We start from the raw sequence: 15,461 nt of genomic DNA on the forward strand, positions 1-15,461 counted from the left end.
TGGAACCACAGGCATGCACCACCATGCCTGGCTGATTTTTTTTATTTATTGTAGAGATGAAGTCTTGCCATGTTGCTCAGGCTGGCCTCGAAGCCCTGAGCACAGGTAATCCTCTCACCTCTGCCTCCCAAAGTGCTGGAATTACAGGTGTGAGTCACTGTGCCAGGCTCTATCCTGATTCTCTACAAAACTCCCTCTTCCTTATTCTTTCCTTTATTAAATGCAATTAAATATGTATCAGATCCTCTCACTCTATATTCCAATGCTACACATTGTTTTCTTCATATTTTTTCTCTCTTTGTGTGGTTGGGTCGCATTCTTGATTTCTACATATCTATCTTACAATAAATGAATCCTGCCTTTAACAGTGTCTAATTGGCTATTTTACCTACCCTAGTTTTTATTTTATTTTTTTCCAGATTGACTTGGTCATATTTTTATTGTCTTTTGCTTCTGGCTTATATACTTAAGCCTCACATTTATTTCTTGAAATATATTCAAGAAATCTATATTCTATACTTGATAATTTCTTCATCTCATACTTTTGTGGGTCTAATGATGGTATCTATTGTTTCTACTGGCTCTCACTCATGGTACCTTGTTTCCTATGTGTTTTGTGATTTTTAACTTTAGGTTCAAATTTCTTGGAACTTTGTAGGCATTCCTTTGAAGCATGGGCAGTTCTTCAAAGGGGATTTGTATCTGCTTTTACCACTTATTAGGGTTTATTTTTTTAATTTACTTATTTTTTTTTTCCATATGAATTTCTGTATTGTCACTTCCAGGTCTCAGGTCTATTTTTACCAGGAGTTCCTTAAATTAAATTTTCTGCTTGAGGTTTTTGAAATTACATAGGGTGTTGGTAGAATGAATCAGACTGGCAGACTCATGTAAACTCAAGACTGATTTGTAGTTAGGAATTTTCTTTTTTCCTTTTTTTTTTTTTGAGTTGGAGTCTCACTCTGTCGCCCAGACTGGAGTGCAGTGGCCGCTCCCGTCTACCACAGCCCAGCCTGCTGGGCTCTGGCGATCCTTCCGCCTCAGCCTTCCGAGTAGCCGGAATTACAGGCATGTGCTACCACGCCCGGCTGATTTTTTGATTTATTGTAGAGATGAGATTCGAGAATCCGGAATTACAGGCATGCGCTACCACGCCCGGCTGATTTTTTGATTTATTGTAGAGATGAGGTCTCGCTGCCCAGGCGGGTCTCGAACCCGCGGGCTCAGGCAATCCACTCACCTCAGTCTCCCAAAGGCGCAGGATTACAGGCTGAGCCACCAAGCCCGGCTGACTCCTAATGTTAAAGTGACTTGTCACATAGCTGGTCAATAGCAAAGATAGGAATGCAGTCCAGGTTTCCTGACTCCACGTCCGAGTCTTGTTTCCTTCCTCTGCGGTATCCAGGATCTAATTTAATTCAAGCAGCTCCTTCAATTGAGATCGTATTGGCCTTGCTATATAACTCTAGCCCCTCCCCATAGTACCTCATGTATAGTGTCTTGGACCTTGGAAGATGTTCTTGCATGTGAGGCTACATACTAGCTAAGACTAAGAGAAGGAAAAACATGGGAAGAACTCATGGGGAAGTGAGGAAACCGATAAGTTCCCTTTAGCAGTCTCCACTTGGGAACCTTTGACCATATTTATGAAACGTTGTTTTCATAAACTGCTGGTTGTTCAATAAGGCATAAAATAACCAGTATAAGATAGTTATTTGCTCTACAAAACGATTTTTGCAACATAACTTCAATGTCATAGCAGTTACTGCATTTTGTTTAGTTTCCTAAGAAATGTGACACAGTAGATGAACTGTTGATACCAAAATGCCGATTCCCTTATAGCTGTCAGCAATCTTGTTCCATTCTTTTCCCACAGTTTTGCATCCAGCCTTGGAAAAGTGTTTGTACATTTGCACTACAAGGTCTAGTCACAGACCCATTTGGGTTTGTCAGCGTCCCAGGAAAGCAACAGGCAGGAAGACAACTTTCTTTGACCTTGGGAAAGTATCTGTGAGTTAGGCAAAGGAAGCTGAGATTCTGTCCATTATGGGTTATCCCTGTACACAGATGTCCCCTGTCCCATCCCAGGGACTATAAGGAAAGGCAGGGAAGACACAGTAGAGTTTTCACTCTAGCTAAGGAGGCAAGAGAAACACACCAGATGGGAAGAACAAGCCAGAAGAGACAGTATAGACTGGCTCCTCAGCATGTGGTGAGAGTTTCAAGAGGGAGGTGACTTGCTGAAGGCTGTCAGTTCTGGTCAGGACTGGGTCAGAAACCTTCTCTGGCCTAGACCCAAGGGTTGGCAGAGAAGAGAAGCAACCTGGTGGATCTGAGAACAGGATAGGTACTGGTCGTGGGAGCCAGTGTAGTAAAGTCCTGATCAAACTCCACTGGCATCTTGCCTAGCGCAGAGGCGCCTACTTCCAGGAACTGAATATCAGAACACAGCAGGAGGCTCCACCAGCCCTTCCTTTCCTAATCTGCTGGCTGCTGCAGCTGGCACTTTCCTATCCTGGGTTTGGGGCCTTCACTCTTGCCCTAGGGGGAAAGGATATATTGTAGCCAGAGAAATGCCAAACAGCTGTGCTTGCCCCTTCCGCTGGTTTGACTGTTTTCCCAGAGTTGACCTGAGGGATTCAGTGAAATGATTCAGAGAAACAATTAGTTGATTCTATTTAAAAAGTTAGTCAAACTGGGTTTAATCTGAATTGATTATGGCAGATGGGTTTGCAGGGCTAGACTTGTGTTGTCATTCCTGACTATCCCTTCCTACCATGTTGCTAAAGGTAGGAAGAACTAGAAGACAAAAGGAGGGCCCCAGTTGCAAACAAATGAAGACACAAAGAGCCTTGTGCATGTTGGCTTTTCTTCAGCTGCTAACAGCTGACCCACTCCTCCATTAGCCCCAACCCTGCCCAGCAAAGTCTACTAATACAAGTGCACATCTCGTCTTGAGAGCGCCAGAAACTGTTTTCTAATAGATGTTAGGATTTATTTATTTATTTATTTATTTATTTTTGAGTTGGAGTCTCACTCTGTCACCCAGACTGGAGTGCAGTGGCCGCTCCATGCCACCGCAGCCTCGACCTGCTGGGCTCCAGCCATCCTTCCGCCTCAGTCTTCCAAGTAGCTGGAACTACAGGCATGCGCTACCACACTTGTCTAATTTTTTGATTTATTGTAGAGATGAGGTCTCGCCAAGTTGCCCAGGTGGGTCTCGAACCCGTGGGCTCAGGCAATCTACTCACCTCAGCCTCCCAAAGGCACAGGATTACAGGTTGAGTCACCAAGCCCGGCAGGATTTATTTTTTATTTTTTATTTTTATTTTTTTAGTTGAAGTCTCACTCTGTCACCCAGACTGGAGTGCAGTCACTGCAGCCTCAACCTGCTGGGCTCCGGCGATCCTTCCGCCTCAGCCTTTCAAGTAGCTGAAACTACAGATGCGCGCTACCACGCCCGGCTAATTTTTTGATTTATTGTAGAGATGAGGTCTCGCCAAGTTGCCCAGGTGGGTCTCGAACTCGCAGGCTCAGGCAATCCACTTACCTCGGCCTCCCAAAGCGCGCGGGATTACAGGCTGAGCCACTGAGCCTGGCAGATGTTAGGATTTATAAAGGGCCAAGTAAATTACCGATAAGTGTCTCATTTCTTTTTTTTTTTTTTTTTTCCTGTCGCCCAGACTGGAGTGTAGTGGCCGCTCCCGGCCACCACAGCCTCGACCTGCTGGGCTCCGGCGATCCTTCTGCCTCAGCCTTCCAAGTAGCTGGAACTACAGGCGTGCGCTACCACGCCTGGCTAATTTTTTTTTTTATTTATTTATTGTTGAGATGATGTCTCGCCAAGTTGCCCAGGCGTGTCTCAAACCCGCGGGCTCAGGCAATCCACTCACCTCGGCCTCCCAAAGCGCGGGATTACAGGCTGAGCCACCGAGCCCGGCAAGTGTCTCATTTCTACAAATATTCTTATAAGCTCAACTCTTTTCCATCTTCTTAATTCCCAGCCAATGTGGACTTATGGGTTCTCTTTGTTCCTTTTGCAAAGCAATTGGTCTTCATTGAGGTTTCTTTTCATAAAGGGCAAGGAGGAATCTAGTATTTAAGATCACCTGATACTACCCTTCTGTCTTAGGTATATTTAACCATTCATTTATTTATATATTAATTTGTCCATTCTCTCATTCAGCAATATCAACAGTGTGCCTAGTATCATGCTGTACAATGCATATGCATAAGAACATGCAACATTATCAGTTTCTAAGATGGGAGGTGATTTGCAATAAACTGCTGCCATCTTGAGCTGTCACCCTGATGAAATCACCCTGAACTGCAACATAACATCCCTAATGGGGAACCCTGCAACTTGCACCATATTATTAGAAATACAGTCAACTAGCTGGGCTCAGTGGCTCACTCAGCCTGTAATCCCGCGCCTTGGGAGGCTGAGGTGAGTGGATTGCCTGAGCCCGCGGGTTCGAGACCCGCCTGGGCAACTTGGTGAGACCTCGTCTCTACAGTAAATCAAAAAATTAGCTGGGTGTGGTAGCGCACTCCAGTCTGGGCAACACAGTGAGACTCCAACTCAAAAAAAAAAAAAAAAAAAAGGAAATACATTCAACTACCTGTTTTTAAGAGTATTGCAAAGGATTAACTCATAGGCTAAGCAATCTAGAAGGGAGATTACTAAAAGGATGTTAAACCAAGAAAGACAAAAAGGTGTGCAATTTAACTAATAGAAGCTGTATGTGTGTGTTTTCATTCCCTTTATGGGGTACTCGCTTAGGAGACATTAAGTATCAGACCTAGTATTAACAGGGCTATTCTTATGACTTTTTCTTTTCTTTTCTTTTTCCTTTTCTTTCTTTCTTTTTTTTTGAGCCAGGGTTTCACTCTGTCCTGGAGTGCAGTGGCATGATCACAACTCACCACAGCCTCGACCTCCTGGACTCAGGTGATCTTTCTGCCTCAGCCTCCCGATTATATGGGACTATAGGCATGCGCCCCTGAGTAGATAGGACTATAATATGTGCTAATGTTTTCGTTTATTGTAGGTCTCACTGTGTTTCCTAGGCTGGTCTCAATGTCCTCAGCTCAAGTGATCTTCTCATCTCGGCATCCCAAAATACTGAGATTACAGGTGTGATCCACCATACCTGTCATCTTATGATTTTGGATTAAGTCAAATTTGGAGTCAGATGCTCTCAGTGACATTCTTGTCTAATTGCAACCCCTTCACGCATTTTATAGAAAGGGAAATTAAGCCGGGCTCTGTGGCTCAGCCTGTAATCCCGTGCCTTTGGGAGGCTGAGGTGAGTGGATTGCCTGAGCCTGCGGGTTCGAGACCCGCCTGGGCAGTGAGACCTCATCTCTACAATAAATAAAAAAATCAGCCGGGCGTGGTAGCGCGTGCCTGTAATTCCAGCTGCTCGGAAGGCTGAGGCGGAAGGATCGCCGGAGCCCAGCAGGCGAGGCAGCGGTGGCCGGAAGCGGCCACTGCACTCCAGTCTGGGTGACTGAGTGAGACTCCAACTCAAAAAAAAAAAGGAAGAAAAAAGAGACAAAAAGAAAAAAAAAAAAGGGAAATTGAGGCCATATGTGATCCTCATCCTCACTATGGTGTCTGGTTGCTCAGAATATAGTTGCAGCACTGCAAAACCCTTCTTTTTAGGGAGAAGATGAATAGTGCTCAATTCTGGATTATCAGGAAAAGCCACAGGGCCCTGCATCTCCAGCTCTAACCATTTCCTCTCTGTGGTGTCTTCAGATCCAAGCCCAGCTATATTTTGGTTCCATTTGGACTTCCATAGAAAGCAGAACTAAAGGAAACCTTCCAGGCTTCCTATTTAAGCTCTGTTAACTGATGCCAAGAACTTCCCTCACACACCTTTATTCCAAATTGCCTACCTGCTCAGACTTTTTACAAGTCCTGATTAACTCAAATTCCTTGTCTCAGGGCAGTTTCTGCCACTTAGTGTCTTACACACCTATTTCCTTGGAATTTTCTGGAGTCTTTACATGTTCTTGACAACTGCTGTGACCTTCTAGATCCTGGACCTTTTGCCCAAGAGGCTCTGTAACATGGAGCTCCTGTCCTAGCCTGCCTTACTTCTGCCGCTTTGATAACATCTCCCTTTGGTGTGACAATGACCATTCTAGGCACGTACAAGCCTCCTTCTCGGAGCACCAAATGACAGCTGTGTATGAGGGGTGGCTCAGTTGACAACTGATTCGGGACATTGACAAGATCTCATTATTTTTTTGCTCTTGTGTTTACATCTTTCAAATATGGTTTGAAAAATCAAGAAAACAATACAATTTGGCTTCCCAGATTGAAATGATAATGAAATTGCCTTTTTATTTATTTAATTTTTGTTATTCTCATTTTTCCCTGGGCCTCACACACACCACCAGCCACCGTCCCCCGCCCCTGTCTCCCCAATTTTCTCTCTGGAAAAGACATACCCCCATTGTAGCTATGCTGATCTCTACTCACATACTGTATTTCTGCAGGTCTTTCTGTCACTGTTCTTTCTGTTGTCATTCATAGGTGACATAGCTAATGATGGTATCCAGGCTTGTGCAGGCTTTGTTGAAAGGGCCAACATAGCATATTCTTTTTATACAAAGCGTGCTTTGGCTTGCAGCTGCTTTTGTTCCTGCCCCTCTGCTGTTCAGGAAGCTTGTTGCTTTTGCTTATAAAGAGACAGCCTGTAGGGCTGCAGTGACTGAAACTAGTCAGTCCAGTGTGATTCAGTCCAGTGGAAGACCATTGCATGCCTATTGCATCCAGGGCATCTAAAGAAAAGAGGACAATTCTCCTTCCCTTGGGAGCCTGTGTGGAGAAAAGACATGTCTTCAGAGAGGGGAAAGGCTGTGAGGGCTCACAAGTAGGAGTGACTTGGCTCTCAGCTGGTTTTCACCATCTCTGACCACTTCACTTCACCTTCCATTTTAAAATTTCTTCTTCTGTTGGATTGATTAATATTGTGCTATTTGTGTGATTTTTTTTCCTTCCACTTTTGTTTCTTTGTTGCTAGTCTTTCTTCTCCCTCCTAAATGGAATTTCTTCTTTCCTTTCTTTTCTTTTTTGAGACAGGGTCTTGCTCTGGAGTGGAGTGCTGGAGTGAATAAAAAATGGCACTACATTAACAAAAGCGGGAAGATATGAGGATGAGTTTAGTTTTTGATAGGCACTGGTAGGTTGGCAACACATGCTTATAGGGACATCCATGAAGTCTTTGAACTGGAACTTAAGAGACAGGTCAGGACTGGAGACCCTGAAATTGTTCTCATAGCAGGGGTAGTCAGTAGAGAGATGAAAGCAAAGAACAAAGGACTGAACCGCTAAGATATCCCAGTTAGGCAAGGCTGGAGTGCAGTGACACAATCATAGCTTACTGCAGTTTCAAACTCCTGGACTCAGGTTATCTTCCTTCCTCAGCCTCCCAAGTAGGAACTACAGGCATGTGCCATCACACCTGGTTAATTTTTATTTTTTTAATTTTTTTGTAAAGACGTGATTTTGCTGTGTTGCACAAGCTGGTCTTGAACTCCTGACCTAAAGCAATCTTCCCACCATGGCCCCCCAAAATACTGGAGTACAGGCATGAGCCACCACACCTTGCCTAACTGGGATATCTTAGCGGTTCAGTCCTTTGTTCTTTGCTTTCCTCTCTCTACTGACTACCCCTGCTATGAGGACAGTTTCAGGGTCTCCAGTCCTGACCTGTCTCTTAAGTTCCAGTTCAAAGACTTCATGGATGTCCCTATAAGCATGTGTTGCCAACCTACCAGTCCTGCCTATCAAAAACTAAACTCATCCTCATATCTTCCCGTTTTTGTTAATGTAGTGCCATTTTTTTTTCAAAATGGAAAATTCAAAATCATTGGACTATTTCATCCCTATCACTTCTCTTCCGTCTTCATATTAATTGGCAGATTTTCTTGATTCTGTTGAGAATCTATCTTTTGTGCCTCATCTGTAAAATTGAGACAATAGTACTTTATTTTAAGTTATGGTTGTTAGAATTAAATGAAAAAGCACTTAGCGTTGACTAGAGTCTATCAAATCACCTCAGTCCTGGATTCGCTGCTGACACTCTTCTAGATGTTTTCAAAATCTTATCTAGTTTAATATGGAAACTTTAGACTCTAAAGCCTTTTTCTGCTCTGAATCCTTCTGCTCTGAATTTGTAACCTTAAAATAGTGGAATTAAAAGAGAAGTCCCACCTATGTTGAACCAGAGTTTCAACATTTTCTTTGAAAAAGAGAGTGCAAATCATAAGCGGACCCTGAACAATTATTATAATAGTACAAGAAAGGGATTGGCAGTAGTGGGAAACTGCCAGGGGTGGGGGGCACACTTCATCAGTATGGTACCTGATCTCAAACCAGGTAAAGTGGGGACCAAAGTGAAGCCCAAACTTTACCTGTACAATGACCACTTGTATACCTGAATTGTACCCTGTATTTTTACAATAAAAATTTAAAAAAAGAGAGTGCAAATGTTAACACCTCAGAGTAGAGCAAAGAAAAATAAAACAGAGAACCCATTGCTAAGTACTTATGAGGTGATTTTGACTATTGTTAACTTTGAGAGGCAAGTGAAAGAGACCCTGAGCTCGTCTAGACTTATGTCATATCATAAAGAGTGGCTGATTGGCTTACTTGTGGGGTTGAGGGGAATGGGATCATAATTATCCTGTTTAATAACCTGTTCTTATTTTTTTTTTTTTTTGAGTTGGAGTCTCACTCTGTCACCCAGACTGGAGTGCAGTGGCCACTCCCGGCCACTGCCTCGGCCTGCTGGGCTCCGGCAATCCTTCCACCACAGCCTTCCTAGTAGCCGGAATTACAGGCACGTGCTACCGTGCCCGGCTGATTTTTTTTTTTTTTTTTTTTTTTTGAGTTGGAGTCTCACTTGGTCGCCCAGACTGGAGTGCAGTGGCCGCTTCTGACCACCGCAGCCTCGACCTGCTGGGCTCCGGCGATCCTTCCGCCTCAGCCTTACAAGTAGCCGGAATTACAGGCATATGCTACCATGCCCAGCTGATTTTTTGATTTATTGTAGAGATGAGGTCTCGCTGCCCAGGCGGGTCTCGAACCCGCGGGCTCAGGCAATCCACTCACCTCAGCCTCCCAAAGGTGTGGGATTACAGGCTGAGCCACCGAGCCTGGCTCCGGCTGATTTTTTGATTTATTGTAGAGTTGAGGTCTCGCCAAGTTGCCCAGGCGGGTCTCGAACCCGCGGGCTCAGGCAATCCACTCACCTCAGCCTCCCAAAGGCGCGGGATTACAGGCTGAGCCACTGAGCCCGGCTCTTATTTTCACCTAAAAAAAATCTTGGTCATGTAGTGTCAACGAGCAAGTACCCCCTTATAAGCCTTAGTATATATGCAGATTTGGTAGGAGAACCCTAAGAAATTGGAGAATGCATGCAGAGAAGAGATTTCTGGAACTACAGGGATATCTAAAGGAGTTGGAATCTCCTTGGAGCCATTGAGAAAGGGGCTGGAACAGCTGACCTCTTTCTGAGCATAGAGAGGACAGAGGGAGGAAAGGTAGTGGGATAAGGCTGCCAAGAACCCATGCATCTAATTTCCCTGCTGATTGCTTGATGGAAAAGACCTCAAACTTTACAAACTGCTTTCTAAGCAAACCAGTGTCATTTAAAATAACCTCTAGAGATACAATCGTTCTGTCTTTAGTTAGATTAGACTGTCACAGCTGAAACAACTTCAGAGATCTCTTCATATGTAATATAAGGAAACTGAGGTCCAGAGAGCAGAGGGAATAGTTTAGAGTTCTCCTAGTGGTTCAATTCAAAATGGCACAATGAGCAGTTTAGCTGGCGCGCGCGCGTGCATGCGTGTGTGTGTGTGTGTGTGTGTGTGTGTGTGTGTGTGTGTGTGTGTGGAGAGGGCACAGGTGACTCATTTGTATTATCATACTTATCCCTGAAGAAGTAATTCATCTGTGTACTTAAGACAGCGAACCAAAAGCTTGACTTTTTTCCTCTTTTAGAAAGCAGGAAAACTGGAGTTTGAAGCCTACTTTGCCTGACCTTTTTAGCTTTGATAAAGCCAGCCTTGATTCATGATGCATGAGCCTGGGTCTTTGAAACCGATACGAAATGGTCTGTTCATTGAACATGCAAACAAATTACTTTCCAAAGGCTGAAATTTAAACTGACATTAAGCTCCAAGAACATCTATATTTAATTATACATAAAGGCCAGAAAACAATTTGTAAGCTTAAAACAGTAAAATTAAAAGAGAAGTCCCGCCTATGCAAATAATTTATTTCATTACAATACTACCCTTTCGTTTTGCCATCATTTGTCTATGTTAGCAGTGCTGGCTCCACCAATATGTCCAGGGTGGCCCTGAAATATGAGTTTAGATTGGAAATAAGCAGTCAGAACTGCTCCCAGGGTGTGCTGATGCTACAGAACCAGGGAATGTGCTGGCTTTTTAACTTTGGTAGGAGGAATAATAATGAAACGCTATCTATAATAATAGCTTTCTTCCAGGATGTGTTTTAGGGGTCAAAATGTAGTAGGAGGAACACAGGCAAAAGAGCACAGAGATATGGGTCCTAAATCTGACCTACAGCACTTATCTTTGCCACTCTGGCCCTCAGGTTCCTTGTCGTTTGAGACTTGGACCCAGTGATGACATTGGAAGAAAAGGGAGAGGATGTGAAGTGAAAAGCATGAATAACATAAAAATGGCTTGCTTGTTTTGGAATTCCCCCATATCTTTCCCCACTCCTCAACATGCACACATGCAGCATTCACTAGTTTTTCAACTGAGCGTAGCTGGTATTGTGGAAATTGCACTGGACTAGGGATTAGGATAACTGGTTTCAAATTCCAGGTATTTCTTGAACTCGTTGTCCTAGAGTAAGTCTCTTTCCCTCTTTCTCAGTTTCCCCATCTGCAAAGTGAGAGAGTTAGGTTCTCACTGGTACTCCACCGGGAGTGTGTATATATGTACACACACACACACACACACACACACACACACACACACACACACACGCACACAATCAATCCATTCCTAGTTAACTAAAGCAAGACTTCCCCGGGGAGGACTCTGCATGTCTGTGTGTTTCAGTGACCTCTCAGGTGATTCTGATGTGTACTTGTAGTTTAATACCCTGGCTGGCCATCTCTGTTGTCCCTCACAGCTCTGCCATTCTGGGAGATGAATGAGCAATTTGCGGGGGGGCCTTTTCAGGCACTGTGTGTCCTGCTGCTACCACTCTGGTGGTACAGGGATTAGCTCAACGGTATTTTCAGTTCACCCTTTCCCAGCGGAGTCTTTTCACAGGACAGGAGGTGTGCGGAGGGCAGGAGGCACAAAGGCACACTCTGTGGAGTCTCCACATGGCAAGCTGCCAAGATGCTTCTCTTAACCTCCCAGTTGTTGCCCATGTGGGCCTTTCTTGAACTAAACAGGAGCCTGATTAAATTAATTGATTCCTGGCTTTTCAGAAATCCCTTTCTGGTGTGTTGCATGCTGTTTATCAAGATGTGCTGAGGAAGCCGGTGCCAGGTTAAATTCTTTGTGCTGAAAAAGCCAGAGCCGGCTTGATTCAGAGATGAATATGGTGGAAGAGGGAGGGCAGCCTGTTGCCTGTTTTTCTCTCTCTGTTGCTTTAGCAAACTTGGAGCGATACAGGCCAAATGTGCTTGCAGAGTGGAAACAAGGAGGCAATGGGGGGTGGCTCAATCTGGAATTTATAGGGTATAGTGCTTTTTAGCATAGTGCTGAGCACAGAGGAGAGTGTAACAAATGGTAGCTGCTAGTGTTATTTTAGTGACAGCCCAGTGTAAGGGAAAAGAAGCTCCCCGAAGAAGGCCCGGATGTAAGCCCAGCACTTCATGACTTGCAGATCCATAGCCCTCAGCTTCTTGGTCTCTAAAATAAGGAGGCTGAACTTGATCAGTTATTTTCAAACTTGCATCCTCGGGGTTCTGAGAGGGTACCCTGAGTGCTGCCTTGATCAGGGGTATGAAAAGTGGAGGAGGAGGCTGAGCAGTCAGGACACAGACCCTCTGACCCACCACCAGAGCTTCAAGGACAATTCCCATTCACATCATAGTCTGTGTCAGTGGCTGTCAAGCTTTTCCATCTCAGGACTTCTTTACACTCAAAATTTATTGAGGCCGGGTATGGTGGCTCATGCCTGTAATCCCAGCCCTTTGGGAGGCAGAGGCGAGAGAATTGCCCAATCCCAGGGGTTCGAGACCAGCATGGGCAACACGGCGAGACTTCGTCTCTACAATAAATAAATTTTTTAAAAAATAGCCGGGCGTGGTGGCACATGCCTGTGGTTCCAGCTACTTGGAAGGCTGAGATGGAAGGATCTCCTGAGCCCAGCAGGTTGAGGCTGCAGTGTCCATAAGCATACCACTGCACTCCAGCCTGGACTACAGAGTGAGACTCCAACTAAAAAAAATTATTGAGGACCTTCAAGAGCTTATACATATATATATTGAGTTGGAGTCTCACTCTTGCTCAGGCTAGAGTACAATGGCATGCTCGCGGCCACCGCAGCCTTGACCTACTGGGCTCAGGTGATCCCTCTGCCTCAGTCTTCCAAGTAGCTGAACAGTGCCCATCTTATAAGGCAATTAATGGCAGCCCTGCTCTCACCTCCTATTCCCTCTTCAGTTAGAGCAGCTCAGTTTTGTTTTATTTATTTGTCATTTTGTTATTGAGATGTGGGGTACAAGTCGGGATTAAGTAAGTAGGTACATGAGTAGTCTACATGCAGGTGAAGTTGGGGCCTCCAACTGGTCCTCACCTTCCCTGGTTTAGGTAAGATACCCTCATAAGTGTTTGTTTATTATTTTTGAGTAGGAGTCTCACTCTGTCGCCCAGGCTGGAGTGCAGTGACACACTCACGGCCACCGCAGCCTCGCCTGCTTGACTCAGGCGATCCTTCTACCTCAGCCTTCCAAGTAACTGGAATCACAGGCATGCGCCACTATGCCCAGTTAATTTTTTGATTTATGTAGAGACAAGGGCTCTCCATGTTGCTCAGGCTAGTCTCGAACCCCTGAACTCAGGCTGGGAGTATAGGTTTGAGCCACTGCACCCGGTGTGTCTTATTTATTTTTTAAGAGACAGGGTCTCACTCTGTCACCCAAGCTAGAGTGCAGTGGCACACTAATAGTTTATTGTAACCTCAAAGTCCTGGGCTCAAGCGATCCTCCCGCCTCAGCCTTCCAGGTAGCTGAGACTACAGGTGTGAGTTGCCATACCCGGCTATTTTTAATATTTTTTTTTTGTAGAGATGGGGTCTTGCTATGTTGCCCAGGCTGGTCTCAAACTCCTGGCCTACTGCCATGGCCTCCCAAATTGCTAGGATTAAAAATATGAGCCATCACACCCAGCCTAGAGCAACTCAGTTTATGTGTGTGTGTGTGTCTGTGTGTGTGTGTGTGTGTGTGTCTGTGTGTGTGTGTATGTTTGAATTGGAGTCTCACTCCATCACCAGGCTGGAGTGCAGTGGCATGCTCACAGCTACTCCAGCATCCACCTGCTGGGCTCTGGCAATACTTCTGCTTCAGCCTTCCAAGTAGCCGGACCTACAGGTGCACGCTACCATGCCTGGCTAATTTTTTGATTTATTGTAGAGACAAGGTCTCACAATGTTGCCCAGGCTGGTCTCAAACCCTCAGGCTCAGGCAGTCCTCTCACCTCGGCCTCCCAAAGTGCTGGCATTACAAGACTTGGGACACCACACCCGACCTATGTGTTTTATATAATGGAGTTATTGGAAGCTTTTGTTTGAAAAAAGGGACTCTGCTTCTAAAAGTGTTTAAAATTCACCCTAAATCTTAGGTTACTGAAGATTCAAGGACACAGGAACTGACTGAGTTTCCATCCCTGGGCTGCTTCTTCCCTAAGGATGCAAACGCTTAGGCTTTGAGAAGGGGAGTTGACATTGTGGCTCAGCTCTTCCTGGACAATGAGTGGCATGTCATCTTGACAGTGACTGTCTCGGCACATGAAAATGGTATTGAAAGGCTTGAAAGATTTAATGCCACTTCAGAATGGGGCCGACCTGCCCAAGGAGTGAAATAGGCTGGAGGCGGAGTGGATTCAATATTTGTCGAGCTGTCTGATCACTGAAGGAGAGAGACAGGCCATAAGGGCTAGTTTCAGTGATATACTTATATGTCGTCATCTTTAGAGTTAGACATTCATCATTATTATTTATTTCCTAGATTTATGTCAGACCTTTATTCCAAGGGACAGAAGCCAGTGTCAAATACTATAGGATCTAAGTGCCTTCACAACCCATCGAAACTTTCTCCAATTTCTTGTGCAATAGAGAAGGCTGTGCTGTTCTTTCCCTTATTGCCAGAGTCATTATTGATTTCATGTCATTTCTTTCATAAAATCACCTCCTAGATTTTTGCTAGGCTTGGCTCTTATAGCTGAGAATGTTCTCCTCTCAGTCCTCTGCTGGGCCTGGTGCTGGGAATCCCACCTATGTAGGTCAGGGGACAGTTCCACAGCTACCCTGCCCTACTGACCTGCCCTTTAGGCTGTGAGCATGTGTAGAAGCACTCCTAGCTAGTGCCATGGAGGTGACCCTCCGTACTCACCCACCTCCGTCCCGTCCTCATTTGCTTTGTTTCTCCCACCAGCTTAGGCATGAATTAAGAGGTCCAGACTCAAATGTTCAGCATTCGGGTCAATCATTTGGCCTAATTGGGTGTTTTCAATTTAATGGAACTCTTCTCTGAAAGTAAGAAACAGAACTGAATCCCTGGGAGAAACCGGAACACTTGTCCATTGCTGGTGGGAGTATAAAATGATGCAGCTGCTGTGGAAAACAGTTTGGCAGCTTCTCAAAAAGTTAAACAGAGTATTATCATATGATCCAGCAATTCTACTCTTGGGTATATACCTAAGAGAAATGAAAACATATGTCCATATAAAAACTTGTACAGGAACATTCATAGCAGCATTAATCATGACAATAAAAAATGAAAACAAGCCGGGCTTGGTGGCTCAGCCTGTAATCTTGTGCTTTGGGAGGCTGAGGTGAGTGGATTGCCTGAGCCCGTGGGTTCGAAACCCATCTGGGCAACTTGGAGAGCCCTCATCTCTACAGTAAATCAAAAAATTAGCCGGGTGTGGTAGTGTATGCCTGTAGTTCCAGCTACTGAAAGGCTGAGGCGGAAGGATCGCCGTAGCCCAGCAGGTTGAGGCTGCAATGGCTGGGAGCGGCCACTACACTCCAGTCTGGGTGACAGAGTGAGACTCCAACTCAAAAAAAAAGAGAAAACAACCCAAATGTCCATCAATGGATGAATAAATAAACAAAATGTGGTGTCTCCTTACAATGGAATATTGTTCTGTTGTAAAAAAGATTGACATGCTGATACATACTACAACATGGATAAACCTCAAGCACTTTATGCTCAAAGAAGCCA

Source organism: Carlito syrichta, unplaced genomic scaffold (assembly GCF_000164805.1).
Source record: "Carlito syrichta isolate Samal-C Ts95f unplaced genomic scaffold, Tarsius_syrichta-2.0.1 Scaffold309624, whole genome shotgun sequence".
Classification (NCBI taxonomy): domain Eukaryota; kingdom Metazoa; phylum Chordata; class Mammalia; order Primates; family Tarsiidae; genus Carlito; species Carlito syrichta.